Here is a 16652-nt window from a genome sequence, read left to right as displayed (position 1 = left end):
CGCTTGTTTGGAGAAGGTGTCCACTACTACCAGAATTACGGTCTTTCCTTGCGAGGCTGGTAGCTCAGCTATAAAATCCATTGACACTACAGACCAAGGACGTGTGGCTGTTTCTAAAGGTTTTAATAGCCCGGGAGGCTTCCCTCCCCATTTTTGCCATTAAGCAAATAGGGCAGGAGGCCACAAATTCAGAAACGTCCTTTTTCATAGAGGGCCACCAAAATTGCCTATTAATCAGATGCAGTGTCTTTACATACCCAAAGTGCCCGGCTAGCTTGTTGGAATGGCAGAATTGCATGACCTCTGAGCGAAGGCTCTTAGGAACATAAAGCTTGCCATCTTTCTACCAGAACCCATCCTCCCCCTTTTGCACTTCACCCAGTCGGTCTTCCCCTTCCTTTTCAGTTTCTATGGCTAGACGTTCTCCCCCCCACTTCTCCGTTTGCAGATTCCGCCTTGTTTTGGATCGGGTGGTTACCATGGCGGCTACTTGAGAAGGGGAGATTAACGAGTCTACCACCTCCTCCTTTTGGCTATTGTGCTGAGGGAGGCACGAAAGGGCGTCTGCCAAGAAATTTTTTGTCCCCGGGATGTGCCTCAGTACGAAATCAAATTTGGAAAAGAACCCCACCCACCTAATTTGCTTTTCATTGAGTTTACGTCGAGCGGTGAGTGCCTCCAAATTTTTGTGATAGGTCCAAATTTCAAATGGCAATTTGGCACCTTCCAGCCATGACCTCCATGTTTTTAAGGCATAAGTCACGGCAAAAGCCTCTTTATCCCGCACCGACCAATTCCTCTGCTCCTGGGAAAACTTTTTAGAAATATAGGCACAGGGCTTTTGCCATCCCTCCTCATCTTTTTGCATGAGGATGGCTCCGACGGCAACGTTGGAAGCATCACATTGCACAATGAAAGGCTTCAATTCATTGGGGTGGCTCAAGACTGGCTCACTTGTGAACAGCTTTTTGAGTCTATTGAACACCTCCTGACATTTTGGCGTCCAATTTAGCTTCACTCCCGGTTTTTTGGAGTCTGGACCTTTCCCCTTTGTTTTCAGTAACTCAGTGAGGGGCAACATTATTTGGGCGAACCCCGGTATGAAGGTATGTAAAAATTTGTGAACCCGAGGAACGATTGGAGCTGTCTATGTGTCCTCGGGGGAGCCCAATCTAATACCGCTTGAACCTTACTTGGGTCCATAGCCAACCCCTGCCCTGATACTCTGAAACCCAAATAGTCGAGTTTGGTCTTGTGGAACTCACATTTTGACAACTTAGCATACAACTTATGCTTCAGCAGTGTACTGAGGACCTCCCTCACCAGTTTCACATGTGATTGGAGATCTTGTGAATAAAGAATTATATCATCTAGGAACACCACCACCCCCTTAAACAAATATTCTCTTAACACTTCATTGATAAAGTTCATAAACACTCCCGGCACTCCTTGTAAGCCAAATGGCATTACTAGGTACTCAAATTGTCCCATTGGTGTATTGAATGCCGCTTTCCGTTCATCCCCCTCTTTGATGCGCACCCTGAAATACGCATCCCTCAAGTCCAGCTTAGTAAAGATCTTCCCCTCCAACACCGTACTGAGTAAGTCCTTGATGAGGGGTATTGGATAAGCATTGGAGGTGGAAATCCCATTAATCCCCCGAAAATCAGTACAAAGTCTGAGCGAGCCATCCTTCTTTTTCCTAAAGAGGACGAGGGCTGCATGGGGGGCTGTGGCAGGTTGGATAAAGCCTCTCTTCAAATTCTTATCTAGGAAATTCCTCAGTTCCACCTTCTCAGCCCACCCCATCGAGTACAACTTGGCCTTAGGCAGGGTCTGCCCTGGGATCAGTTCAATGGCACAGTCCGTGTCCCTATGGGGCAGAAGTTCATTGGCTCCCTGTTCACTGAACACCCCCCTCAAGTCTTGATAAGCCTTAGGGATCGTCTGAACTTCCTCTATTGTCAAGCAAACCTTTTCATTTCGGGGCAGCGGACTGGGGCCCCATTCCTTATTCCAATGATGGGCTCTACACCTCGGATCATTAAATTCTATCGTCTGGTCTCCCCATCGAATGTCTGGCTCGTGCTTGGCTAGACACCCTACTCCCAAAACCACATCGAAAGAGAATGATGGGGCTATTACAAAAGCTTCCTGGTCCCAGTGGTCTTTAATGCCCACCGATACTAATTGAGTCTCTAATACGCATGGCTCCCCCCTCATTACTAACTCATCCATCTGCTCAAACTGGATGGGATGCGGCAAAGCTGTCGTGGGAAGCCCCAATGTGTCCACCAGTTTAGGGGTGATTATGTCTCTCGTGCACCCGAGTCAATCAAAGCTTTCACCTGCACGAATCTCTTGAGTCTGCTGTTTAGCAGAATCACTGGTACAAAATATAGCGACCCCATTACTCTCACCCTGAGTGGTGCCAGTTCATCAGCGACCTGCTGACTGGCACCGTTTAGAGCAGGTCGTCCTCGTTCCCCGCTGGCTTGTCCTCCCAGGACATCTCACTCAGCTCATCTATGATGGTGTCCTCATCAGCATCGAACTCGCGGCTGTGCTGCTCTTCGCCTCATCCTTAGGGTGGCCGGTCTGCTTCTTTAGAGTTGGAGTGCTTGTCTTGGAGGTGCTGGATGGTAGTCTAGGGGCGTTCAGGCAGCTGCTGGCCAGGTGGTTCAGGTCACCGCCCCGAAAGCATTTGCAGGTTGCCGGGGGCTTCCCAGCTGTCCCTCACACCTGGATTTTCTTCGCCTCCATCTTCACCCCTGGTTTTGGGTCACGGCCCGACTTGCTGCTTTGTTGCTGGCGTTGCATGGCCACTCTCTTCATGTTGGTTTCCACTTCCCCTGCCAGCTGTATCCATCCCACCAGGGTGGTTGGTCTCATTTGCTGCAGGGCTCGATCCAGGACACTAGTGTTCAGCCTGCGGGTGAAATGCTCGATCTTCATCAGCTCACTCCACCCCCTCACTTTGGCCGTGTTGGTGCAGAACTTGGCCGCGTACTCTTAGAGCCTTGTTGTATGTCCCTCAGGGCAGCCAAAGAACGGGTCTCCTGCAGGGGGTCCTCATACTGGGCCAATAGGGCCTGTAAGAAAGTAGCCACATAGTCCAGCTCCGGGCTCATGGCCTCGTACAGACTCATGTACCATCTTTTAGCGGCCCCCTTCAACTTCGATCCCAGATAGTCCACATGACTAAATTAATCAGGGAAGGTGTTCCCCCAATAATGCATATAGCTATTAGCCAGGATCGTGAAATATTCAACCTCCTCTGGATCTCTGTCAAAGGTGGCGTCCAATTCCCTTCCTCGGCCCCCTTCCCGAGGATCCGGGGGTGCCGCCAGCTGTGACCATGGTGGTATTGTCTAGGGTCTAGCAGCAGGTGGTTGCAAGGCTCTTCTTGGGTCAGTCGTCCTCAGAACCTGGTTGACTTGCCTGTTGAACTCTCTGGCCATCATGGTGGTCATCACTTGCATCTCATCCCGCAACCCCTTGGCAACCTCTTCGACTTCTTTTCGTACCATCGATCGAAATTCACGAGCAATCTCGTCTTCCTCCTCCCTTGGGCCCATTACCTCGTGGGTCCCAACCACCTCGACCAGAGGTGGGTCGGCTTCCGCGCCGGTCACTGCTGCGCTCCCCTCCTCTCCAGGCTCGGCCACCTCACCCTCTTCATTGGCCATCTTTACCCGGTGCATGTGCCTTGTTAGGATGGCATCTCTGCATGCCGGGGCCTCATCCATCGTGGTGGTAGAGGTACGCGGTTACCACTGATGCGGGGTGACCAAGAGTTGTTGAATGTGGAGAGGGGAGCCCTTCCCAGCGACTCTCCAGGCGTCTAGCACGTGCCACGGCGGTGTTGGTTCTCTCGCCCCTTCCTCAGGTTCTGGAAGTTCACTGCTCGCTGGAATCCTTTCAGCCATTCAGTTATAAAGTTGCCAGGGCGGTTAAACTTCTTATAAGTTCACTCTCAAAATGTCAAGCATGCGGGTTCAATGATGAGTTGAAGTTGATACAAAGACTACATTTATTGATAGACCAATACTTTCAGTGTAACAGATTCTTGAGAGTGATGCTGCCAATACATTGATACAATACTTTTAAGGCTTACTTCAAAAGGATTCCAAAGGGTGGGGGGGAGGGATAGTTCTCACACATAAACTATCATAAATGTCTACATTCCCATAATGTTACCAGGACTCTGTCCTTGCTTTCTCCAGATGTGTCGCACTCCCTTTCAGGAATGTATGGGAAGGTGCTGATTATTTCTTCTCAACTTAGTTTCGTTTCTCACTACTTCTACTTTGTAAGCAATAAATCAGGAAGGGGGAGGGGAAAGAATAACAAAGCTAGTAAAGCTTGGTCCTCCGTGATACTTCACAGACCAGTTTTATGAAGGACCCTACAACAATCAATTATCAATGGAATTTCACCATGCTTGACACTTTGCTACTGTGGAGTAATCACCAAGCACATGAGCATACCTCCTTCCCCTCCTTCCTGTTCCGACAGGACAGCTTCCCCTGCTCCTTGCCTTTCAGTCCCGCAACCCTCTTCCTCATCACCATCATCGGAAAGTGACACATTACTCCGTTCTCCACCTGCTGAGGGGTCACAAATATAAGTGTCAGTTACAGTAATGCTTTCCAGTGTATTTTGTTCTGAAATGAACTGCATTTTAAGCTGCTGCGAATACATAAAGCAGTCTCCTCAATGCCCATTATCTCTCCACCATACAGTGATCTGAGTATATAACATTGTGGTAGCAGGGTTAAAAGTTCAGCACTGCGCATTTGGAGTTTTGGCATGGTCAATGCTCTTAATGTATAGGAAAGGTATGCATAGGCCACATCCATTCTCTATCAAGGTTCTGTTGCAGACAGGACTGCATGCTGTACTTACCCCTCATAGACTGATCAGTGATACCTGGATCTTCCGTGGCAGGCTCTGGTCATCGAATGTATTCTGAGTAGTTACACAGCTGGAGCCTATAGAAATGTTGAAAAATGAATCAGATTTAGGTACTGCAGGGAGGGAAAATAACAGCAGCACATGGGAACCATCACCGTTTTTAAATGCTTTGGGGGTTAGGGTTAACACTTAAGAAACCGTTTGACCAAAGAAAGGGGTGGGCAGTATTGATTTGCCGACTCACCATCATTGAGTCCTTTCCCTCTCCCCGCCAGGAACCCGCTCTATCTTTATGAACCCTTTAAGGGGGGGGGGGGCATTGAGATTATTCAGAAATATTTTTTTTTTAAAGGGAGAGACGTTTCAATGTAATAAGAAGTAGAGAGCAATCCCTAATGTGGGTTTCATTAGGGGTGAAAAGGGGGGTTTATTCAAATAAATTGATGGTCAAGGAACAGTGCGTGGTCGAGAAACTCACCTGGAGTGGAGTCAGGGGTGTAAGTGCTAAGATCTGCAGTGTTAATAGTCTCAAGGTCCGTGCCAAACATGTCCTCTGATCCTGGAGTAGGCATGTTCTCCTTGTTAGCCTTATAGAACTGCATTTTATAGCTTTTCTTGAGTACCGTTGGATGCACGAACCTATCGTTCTTAAGGATGCTGTCCAGCACGTTATAGTAAGGGCAGAACACTGGGGATCTTCCAGTCTGCGCGTTCTGGGTAACGCATCTCCGATAGTCCCCATGCAAGCCCTTTGTTTTAGTGTGGCACTCATGAGCCGACCTTTCGTGTCCCTGGGCATGCACTTCCCTAGATATTCTCTCATAAACATCGATGTTTTTGTGGCTAGCAGCAAGCGCCTTCTGTATCTTCTCTTCACTCCAAATGGTCAGCAAAGCTTCTGTTTCCTATGCATGCCATGAAACACCACGCGCGCTGATAGGCTTGCTGCTTGAAGCCATTGCCCACCTGTACTTTACTGCTGTGTGGTGGAAGAGACTGCAAGCTATGCAATGCCGCCTGCTGGTACCGGCCCCTTCTTCCTCCCAGAGTTCTGTTCCACTCATGCAAATTATGATGATTGAAGGAAATTGCAACCTGATTTGTCGCTTCCACGCAAAGCATGTCAGCATTGGCCGGCTCGCAGTGATGTGGGCGATTCTCTGATCCTCGTGTAGGAGTCACAGTCCTCGTGAGATTCCTCAACCCCCCCCCCCCAGGTCTGCAAACATAAACATGGCGTCAAAGTCAATTTATGAGCATACGATAGCTTACGTTCCAAATATTACTTAGGTGGCGTTAAAAGTGTAGTTGTCTAGCGCAGTGGTCTATTGCTTCATACCAACACGACTGCCCACGTGGATCAACCCTCATGCATACTAACCTATCATTTAATGGATGCGGATTGCGTTGTAACGCAATAAAGCTAAATACAAACAAAAAATGGTGGGCACATGTCATAAGTGGATGGTGGCTTTAGACCAACATGACTGCCCACCTGGAACAACCTTCATGCATGCATGGGGGCTTCCGGGATTAGGAAAATGGCAAGCTGACCTGTCTCTTTAACGGGGACAGACTGAAGCCTCTGTTCGGGGTAGGAAAAGGCTCTTTCTGGTTTCTACCTACATCTCTCAGCTAGAGATTTGTCCAAGATATGCACAAGAACTCAGAGGGGGTTTACCTTGGCTGATAGAGAGCTCCGTTGGGGGCTCTTTTGAGGCTTTGAGGAGCCCCTGGAGAAGAGTGGCCTTTTCATCATCTACAGAGGCTTTCAGAGCCATTCAATTGGCATAAGCTTGGCAAGATCCTAATCTTCTTTGGGACTGGTAAACATCTGATAGTTGGAAAGATCGATGTTAAGCTGGATATCAATGAAGAGGTACTGATTACAACCTTTCACTCCGGAACTTTTTCAAAGCAAATAAAATAATTTTGGAAGGTGGGAAGGAGTGATTTAGAGAGAGGGGTAGAAGAAGAAAAGAAAGATTGAATTTTGGACTTTGTTAAAAGAAGGATTTTGCTAAAAACTGGGAAAGAAGTTTTTGTTTGGATTACTTGCAGTCACTGAAGAATGTATCATCATTACAGCTTTGCATTCCCTACAAGCAAAACAGGAAGTACGTCAAAGATCGTGAGATTTGGATATCATTGAGAATGGGACTTGGTGCCTAGCAAAGTAGGAAGTAATAAGGGAAGAGAGACAAACAAGAAAAAGGCCTACACTAGAATTTTTTACTATAGAGAAATTGTGTTCGCCATTTAGAAAAAAAAATAAAACTTTTAAAATTAATATTTGAGCCTAGGAAGATCAAAGAACAGCGAAATTCGGCTCATTTAAAAGGGCAAGTTTAAGCTATTGAATCTGAGATTTGGATTTTAAGATGCGTTAATTTTTGTGGGTTATTTTAATGTCAGAATCAAAAGTAACACGTGCAAGAGCTCTTTCCTTGGAAAAAATGCAAGACAACTAGAAGCAATGGAAGCTAGGATAATGAAAGGAGTTGAGAAGATGTTAACGGCTTGTAAAAAAGAACTTTAAAAAGACATTGGAGACCTTAAAAAGGAAATGGAAGACTTTAAAAATGAGGTGGTGGTGGTTAAGGAAAAAGTCCAGGATGTAGAGGAGAAAGTTAAAGTGCATGCTTCTACCTTGTTAAAGCTGCAAGAGAAAGTGACAATCCATGACTGCAGACTGATGGAAACCCAAATTCGTCTGAGAGAAGTACCTGAGGAGGAAGGAACTGACTTAAAGGGATATATTGTGAAAATAATTGCTAACTTCTTGGAGGAAGATCCTGAAGGGACTAGAAATATGTATGACTTTATGTATAGAGTCAACTCATCATTTGCCAAGAACAAAAAACTGCCAAGAGATGTAGTCATAAGATTTATGACAAAAGAAATGGTAGGAAAAATCTTGAACCAAAGTTTTCAAAAGATTCTGACAGTAAAAGAGAGTAGAGTTAGAATAATGAAAGAGTTGCCAAGACAAGTGATAAATGACAGGAAATCTTACAAGAAACTGACAGAGAAACTGTGTGTTAATGGAACAAGATGCAGATGGATAATACCTGAAGGTTTGAAAGACCTTCTACATGGAAGAAGGATTACAATTACGAATGCACATGAGCTGTGTAGTTTCTATGAACAGAATAAAGACTTTGCACCATAATGGATTACAAATTATTATCTTGGAATGTAAATGGGCTAAATTCACTGCAAAAAAGGAAAGCAACATTTCATTGGATTAAAAAGCAAAATTGTAATATAATTTCTTATATTACAATTAGATCCCTCTTAGATCCCTCTCAGAGGGGCGCTTTCCATCATCCCTGAAAGAGGCCTTGGTCCGACCCCTCTTGAAAAAAAGTACAGTAGACCCGGCCGAATTGGCAAACTACCGACCGGTCTCTAATTTACCGTTTTTAGGTAAAATAATAGGGAGGGCAGTGGCGTCGCAGTTGCAGAGCTTTCTGGATGACGCTTCCATCCTAGACCCTTGCCAGTCCGGCTTTCGCCCAGGTTATGGGACGGAGACAGTACTGGTCGCCCTGATGGATGATCTCCAACGGCACCTGGACCGGGGCGGCGTGGCAGTGCTGATGTTGTTAGATCTGTCGGCCGCGTTTGACACGGTCGACCATTGGCTACTGACCCGCCGCCTCGCCGATATAGGGGTGAGGGGGTCTGCCTTACAATGGCTCTCCTCCTTCCTCAAGGATCGGGGACAAAGGGTGGCAATTGGTGGCGAGCGGTCCCGGAGGCGCACACTGGATTGTGGAGTGCCTCAGGGGGCAGTTCTCTCACCAATGTTATTTAATATCTATATGCGCCCCCTTGCCCAGACTGCCAGGAGATACGGACTTGGGTGCCATCAATATGCGGATGACACCCAACTCTACTTACTGATGGACGGCCGGCCTGACTGCGTCCCTGAGAATTTAGACCAGGCCTTGCAGGATATGGCAACATGGTTGAGGGGGAGCGGGCTGAAATTGAATCCAGCGAAGACAGAAGTCCTTTGCCTGGGTCGGGGCGCCCGGGAAGGGGAAATACCTCTTCCGGTCTTCGATGGGGCGCCGTTGAAAGCGGCGCACCGGGTTAGGAGTCTGGGAGTCTTACTGGAGCCTTCATTATCAATGGAGGCTCAGATTGCAGCCACTGCCAAGTCAGCCTTTTTCCATCTAAGGCGGGCAAGGCAGTTGGCTCCCTTCCTAGAGCACCAAGATCTGGCAACGGTATTTCACGCAACGGTCACCTCGAGGCTGGATTACTGTAATGCCCTCTACATGGGGCTGCCTCTGTACCGAACCTGGAAGCTGCAGCTGGTGCAGAACGCAGCGGCCAGACTGTTGCTGGGGATCCCTAAATGGGAGCACATACAGCCTGGGCTGCGCGAGCTGCACTGGCTGCCAGTTATATACCGGGTTCGTTACAAAGTGCTGGTCATTACCTTTAAAGCCCTATATGGTCGAGGACCTGTCTACCTTAGGGACCGTCTCTCCCCAGAGAGCACTGAGGTCAACTGGAAAAAACTTGCTGACCACCCTCGGACCAAGAGAGGTGAAGCTGCAATGCACCCGCAACTGGGCCTTCTCCTCTGTAGCCCCGAGCCTATGGAACCAACTCCCAGAGGAAATGCGGGCCCTGCGGGATCTTGAACAATTCCGCAGGGCCTGCAAGACCTTCCTCTTCCGACTGGCCTTCGCTGAAGAAAGAAGCTGCTAAGGATAACCGCCACCACAAAAGAACGAATAGCAATAGCACTTTTATTAATTTAATTTAATTTAATTTAATTGATTGATTGATTTTAAATTTGTCAGAATTTTGAATGCTGGATGTAACTTTGTTTTTATATAATGCTGTTAGTCGCCCTGAGCCTGCTCCGGCGGGGAGGGCGGGATACAAATAAAAATTATCTATCTATCTATCTATCTATCTATCTATCTATCTATCTATCTATCTATCTATCTATCTATCTATCTATCTAATTTGTTTACAAGAAATCCATATATTCCATAAATATTCCAATATTTAAGGAATAAACAATTAGGATTGGAATTTTTTTCATTGGCGGAACAAAAGAAAAGGGGCGTGATTTTTTTATATTAATAAACAATTAGAGCCAAAATTGATATTTAAAGACAAGGATGGAAGATATGTGGCGGTAGAGATAATGATAAATGCAAAGAAAACGTTTTTATTAGGACTGTATGCACCAAATGGCACAAAAGATGTTTTTTTCAAAGACATTACCCGACAGCTTGATGACATAACTTATGACCAGATATTGATGATGGGAGACTTTAACGGAATGATACAGAATAAAATGGATAGGTCTGGACAAAAAAGTAACAACAAGGAAGGAAAACTGCCAAAATCTTTTTTTGAACTGGTTAAACAAGAAAATTTGGAAGATATCTAGAGAAAATTCAACCCAGAAGTAAGAGACTATACTTTTTTTTCAGCGAGACATAACAATTATTCCAGAATTGACATGTTATGGGGTACTAAAGATTTGGGCCTCATAACTAAAAAAGTAGAGATTTTACCAAAGATAAGTGCTGATCATAACCCAATATTATGGATTACAAAATTGCAAAAAAACCCAAGAAGATGGAGATTAAATGAAGACTTACTACAGAATAAAGAAATAGTGACATCTCTAGAAAATGAAACTAAAGCTTTTTTCCAAATAAATGATAAAGAAGATATCGAATTTCAGACAGTATGGGATGCTTATAAAGCAGTAATGAGAGGAATATTGATTACTTTGAATAATAAAGACAAGAGGGCAAAAGAAAAACAGATGCTGGACATTCAAAATGAAATAAAGAAAAAAGAAGGGGAACTGAGAAAAAGGCCAGGGAAAAAGAAAATTATAAGGGAGATTGGGGAGGTATGGTGGCTCAGTGGTAGAGCATCTGCTTGGGAAGCAGAAGGTACCAGGTTCAATCCCTGGCATCTCCAAAAAAGGGCCCAGGCAAATAGGTGTGAAAAACCTCAGCTGGAGACCCTGGAGAGCTGCTGCCAGTCTGAGAAGACAATACTGACTTTGATGGACCAAAGGTCTGATTCAGTATAAGGCAGCTTCATATGTTCATATTACTATATTACAAACTCAAATGAGACATTTGCTGAACAAAGAAATTGAATGGAATTTGAAAAAAATTGCTACAGAAATCTTTTGAGGATGCAAATAAGCCTGGAAAGTATTTAGCTTGGCAATTGAAGAAAAAGAGAGAAAACTATTAGTAAAATTGTGACTGGTGGAAGAGAGATAGTAGATCAAGAAGGAATAAAAAGAAAATGTTTTAAGTATTATGCCAACTTATTCAAGGGTGTGAAAATAAAAAAAGATTGAAAAGTACTTGCAAAATGTTAAAATAGCACCCTTAATGGAAATTATGAAGAAAATTTTGAATGATCCAATTGAAAAAATTGAAATTGAAGCAGCAATTAATACAATGAAAATTGGTAAGGCGCCTGGGCCAGATGGATATACGGCTAAATTTTTGAAAATTTTTAAAGAAGAATTAGTACCAAAATTGCAAAAATTGATGAATATGATAAGAATAAAAGGGAAAATACCAAATACCTGGAAAGAAGCTGTAATTTCATTGATACCTAAAGAAGATAGAGATGTCACGAATGTACAGAACTATAGACCAATTTCATTATTAAATAATGATTATAAGATATACACAAGAATCCTGGCAGAAGGACTTAAACAATATTTGATGAACTTTATAAAGGAAGATCAAGCAGGATCTCTCCCTAAAAGACAAATAAGAGATAATATAAGAACAGTTGTTAATATTGTAGAATATTATGAAAAACATCCAGAAAAGAAAGTTGCATTATTCTTTGCGGATGCAGAGAAAGCTTTTGATAATTTGAACTGGGACTTTATGTATGCAGTTATGGAAAAGATAGAACTTGGAGAGCACTTTATAAGAATGATAAAAGCAATATATATGGAACAGAGGGCAAAGTTGTGTATAAATGCAGACCTTACAGATAATATGATGATTAGTAAAGGTACAAGACAAGGTTGCCCGCTTTCACCACTGTTGTTTATTATGACTCTCGAAATTTTACTGATACAAGTACAAGATGATAAAGAAATAGAAGGGCTAAAAATCAGAGGATCTATTTACAAATATAGAGCATTTGCTGATGACATAATATTTATAACTGAAAATCCTGTATAAGTAACACCTTTGTTGTTAACTAAGATACAAGAATATGGTGAATTGGTGGGATTTTATGTTAATAAAGAAAAGTCAAAACTTTTATGTAAAAATATACAAGCAAACAAACAAAAGGAATTGTAGAGATTGACAGGATGTGAAGTTGCTTCCAAAGTAAAATATTTGGGCTTGGAGATAACAATGAAGAATATTGATTTGTTTAAAAATAACTATGAAAAGCTATGGCATAAGATGGATGAAGACTTGATGAAATTGAATAAATTTAATTTGACATTGTTGAGTAGAATAGCTGCAATTAAGATGAACATTTTGCCGAGAATAATGTATTTGTTTCAAACTATTCCAATTGTGAAAGATAGTAAATAATTCAATAAATGGCAAAGGAAGATTTCAGAATTTGTCTGGGCTGGGAAGAAACCAAGGATTAAAATGAAAATTTTAACAGATGCTAAAGAGAGAGGAGGATTCCAGCTACCAGACTTAAGAATATATCATGATGCAGTTTGCTTAGTATGGATAAAAGATTGAGTGACACTGTCAAATAAAAAACTTTTAATGTTGGAAGGTCACGGAAATAAATTTGGCTGGCACGCTTACATGTACTATGGGAAGAAAAAAATGGATGTTTTTTTTCTTTCACTATTATATAAGAAATAATCTGTTAAATACATGGATGAAGTACAAGAAGTATGGTGATGAAAGAAAGCCATTATGGATATTGCCAGAAGAAGTGATTAAATTAACAGCTAAGACCGATGAAGAAAGAGGGTTGTCATACAATCAACTATTATAAATACAAAGTGGTAAAATAGAATTGAAATCCACGGAAGAGTTGAATAACAAATATGATTGGTTTTAAATGCAACAAATAAAGAGCCTGGTGGAAAATGATATTAAAGCTGAAGGAATAAGACGAGAGCAAACAGAAATGGAGAAAGTTCTGCTTAGAGATAATGAAAAATTAATTTCAAAAATATATAAGTTACTCTTAAAATGGTCTACAGAATATATAGTAAAATTTCAAATGATTAAATGGGCAATCAATGTAAATAAAGAAATACAGATGGATACATGGGAATATCTTTGGAAGAACTCTATGAAACTTTCAACATGTCAGAGTATTAAAGAGAACTGTTTTAAAATGATGTACAAATGGTATATGACCCCTAAAAAGTTGGCAAAGATGAACAATAAGATGCCAGATAGATGTTGGAAATGTAAAAAACATGAAGGTTCTTTCTACCATATGTGGTGGACTTGTGAAAGAGCAAAAAAGTATTGGCAGATGATTCAACAAGAAATTTCTAAGATCTTGGGATATGAATTTAAGAAAGTAGCAGAAACATTTCTGTTGGGATTACAAATGGAAACATTTCCAAAAGAAGATAGAACTTTGATTTGGTACTTGCTTTCAGCAGCTAGGACGTATATGCAGTTATGGAAGCAAGAAAAAATACCAGAAAAATGGGATTGGATTACAAAAGTAATAACATGGAATGAGATGGATAAACTAACAAGAATCTTAAGAGAGTATGATTTGGAAGTTTATAGAAAGGAGTGGAAAAAGTTTAGAGGTTATGTAGAAAAACAATGGAAAATAAAAGGACATTGGACAATTTTTTAATAATGATTAAGTATTAGAAAAAAGAAGAACATGAATCTAGGCTTATATGGTTCATATGGTTTAAGGGTACCTTTAAGTGTTACCATTTTAAGTTTATAACATCGGTGGGAGTCAAGTAACGGGGGAGGGGGGTTAGAAAATAGCATATGGGGAAGATAAAAAAAAGTTATTAATGGATAATGTTACCATATTTTATTAATAAATTCTTTAAATGAACCCTCATGCATGCGTGCATCACTTAATGGATGCGGATTTCGTTGTAACGCAATAAAACGACAGAAAAATAATTAAAATATAAAAATTATGGAAAAATAAGGTGGGCACATGTCGTTAGTAAGTGGATGGTTGCTTTAGACCCTCATGCATGTTAGACCCTGGATCAACCCTCATGCATGTTAACTGGTATCATGTAATGGATGGGATGGATGCAATCAAATGGATTGCGAAATTTCGTTGTAACGCAATCAAGTTAAATTTAAGGGAAAAAATGGTGGAACGAGAACATGTCAAAAGTAAACACAGTGCTAGGTTCTACGGCTGATGCTTTTGCATGAGATGTCAAAGGGGGAGGGAGTGGGAGGACTAACAGGCAATGGTGGGTAACGCCCCCAAAAGCTGTTGCCACGAAACGGGATTGATTTTCCAACTGAAAGGTCTGTGGATTGAATCCGCAGGTTTTCAGAAAGTCCGCAAAAATGAGCATTGAGATACTGCGCAGCATACTGGGAAGGGCTGGGCAGGGCTGGGGCCAGCTAGCAGACGCAGGACTGGTTTGCCACAATGTGATTTTGGAATTTACAGTCTTACGGAAGAGAAAAGCTGTATGTAGTCAGACATATAGGTTGGACTTCAGAAAGGCAAACTTCAGAAAGGCAAACTTTGACAAACTTAGAACTATTCTGGGTAAAATCCCATGGTCAGAAATACTTAAGAAGAAGGGGGTTCAAGAGGGGTGGGAGTTTCTTAAAAACGAAATATTGAAGGCACAATCACAGACGATTCCTATGAGAAGAAAAAATGGGAGAAGGCTAAAGAAGCCAAGGTGACTCCATATACAGCTCTCTAAAGACTTGAGAAATAAAAAAAATACTCATTTAGGAAATGGAAGGAGGGTGTTATAACCAAGGATGGATATAAACAAATCACCAGTGCTTATAGAGAAAGAGTTAGAACAGCTAAAGCTCAGTATAAGTTTAGGCTTGCCAAAGATGCTAAAATCAACAAAAAAGGGGTTCTTTTCTTATGTTCAGAGTAAGAAAAAGAGCAAGGACATGGTAGGCTCATTACAAGGGCAGGAAAGTGAAATTGTAACAGGTGATGAAGAGAAGACAGAACTTCTCAACTTCTACTTTTCCTCAGTCTTCTCTTCTGAGGGAAACAGTGCTCAACATGGCAAAAACAGAACATATAATGAGAGAAGGTAGTTACAACCTAAGATCAGCATAGGGGTAATACATAAACACTTAGTTTCTTTAAATGAAACAAAGTCCTCAGGGCCAGATGAACTGCATCCAAGGGTACTAAAAGAGCTTGCAGATGTAATTTCTGAGCCTCTGGCCATTATTTTTGAGAATTCTTGGAGAACAGGAGAAGTGCTGGAAGTTTGGAGGCAGGCAAATGTTGTCCCCCTCTACACGAAGGGGATAAAGGAGGATCCGGGTAACTACTGAACAAATAATCAGTCAGTCAGTCCTGGAACTAGAAGGGATGTCCGTGATTACTAAGAGCCAGCATGGGTTTCTCAAGAACAAGTCATGTCAGACTAACTTGACCTCTTTTTTTGAGAAAGTGACTACCTTGCTGGATCAGGGGAATGCTGTAGCCATAGTTTATCTTGATTTCAGTAAGGCTTTTGATAAGGTTCCACATACTATCCTTGCTGACAAGTTGGTAAAATGTGGTTTGGATCCTGTTACCATTAGGTGGAGCTATAATTGGCTGACAGATTGCACCCAAAGAGTGCTTGTGAATGATTCCTCATCCTCTTGGAGAGGAGTGACAAGTGGAATGCCTCAAGGACGTGTCCTGGGACCTGTTTTGTTCAACATCTTTATAAATGATTTGGATGAAGGAATAGAGGGAATGCTTATTAAATTTGCAGATGATACTAAAATTGGGAGGGGTTGCAAATACAGTAGAAGACAGAAACAAGATACAGGATGATCTTGACAGGCTGGAAAACTGGGCTGTAACCAATAAAATGAATTTTAATAGGGATAAATTGTGAGAAAAAGACCCCTAATTTCAGTAATATACAGACATCGTAATCACCCGTTGCCAGGGCGCCTGGAGATTCAACTCACACACATCTGCCAGGGAAGCGTGGGTTTTGTCTACCAGAATGTAAGAGACTCATGTGAGTACTAACAGCCACAGCTAGCCAGGAGGACAGATGGGTTTCCAGCCGCTCCGTGCACGCACCATCTCCGCCGTTGCAGTGAAAGAAGTTGCACCACCAGGAACTGTCCCGGCATGCAGCTGCCAGTAAAGGAGTAAAGAAGAGGAAGAACAGCTTCACTCAGGGCCATAGTTATTGTATAAACTGGGTGTCACCTTAGGTATCAATTTGACTCTCTGTTGTCACATATAGATAAGTTTGATAGCTTGTTAATTACTTCCACCCCAATACCCTCACCCATTCTTTACCCTAATGGTCACCCTGGAGCCTCCCCCTTCTTGCCCATTGTTACCTGGAAGCCCAGTCAGGTAACTAGGGCCAGGTCCGCTCATTGGCTGGATATGGGTATCCAATCATGTGTCCCTAAGAAACTAGCCATTGGCCACTGCATAAGTCCAGCCCTTATGGTCATTGCGGAGCCTCCCCTTTTCTGGGTCACGTACCAACTGACCACCTGTCATCCGCCCCTGCACCTCCTACCCCCTGGCTCAAGGTAGTC

The sequence above is a fragment of the Heteronotia binoei genome, chromosome 3 (assembly GCF_032191835.1).
Source record: "Heteronotia binoei isolate CCM8104 ecotype False Entrance Well chromosome 3, APGP_CSIRO_Hbin_v1, whole genome shotgun sequence".
In the NCBI taxonomy this organism is placed as follows: Eukaryota; Metazoa; Chordata; class Lepidosauria; order Squamata; family Gekkonidae; genus Heteronotia; species Heteronotia binoei.
This window is presented reverse-complemented; position numbering follows the sequence as displayed.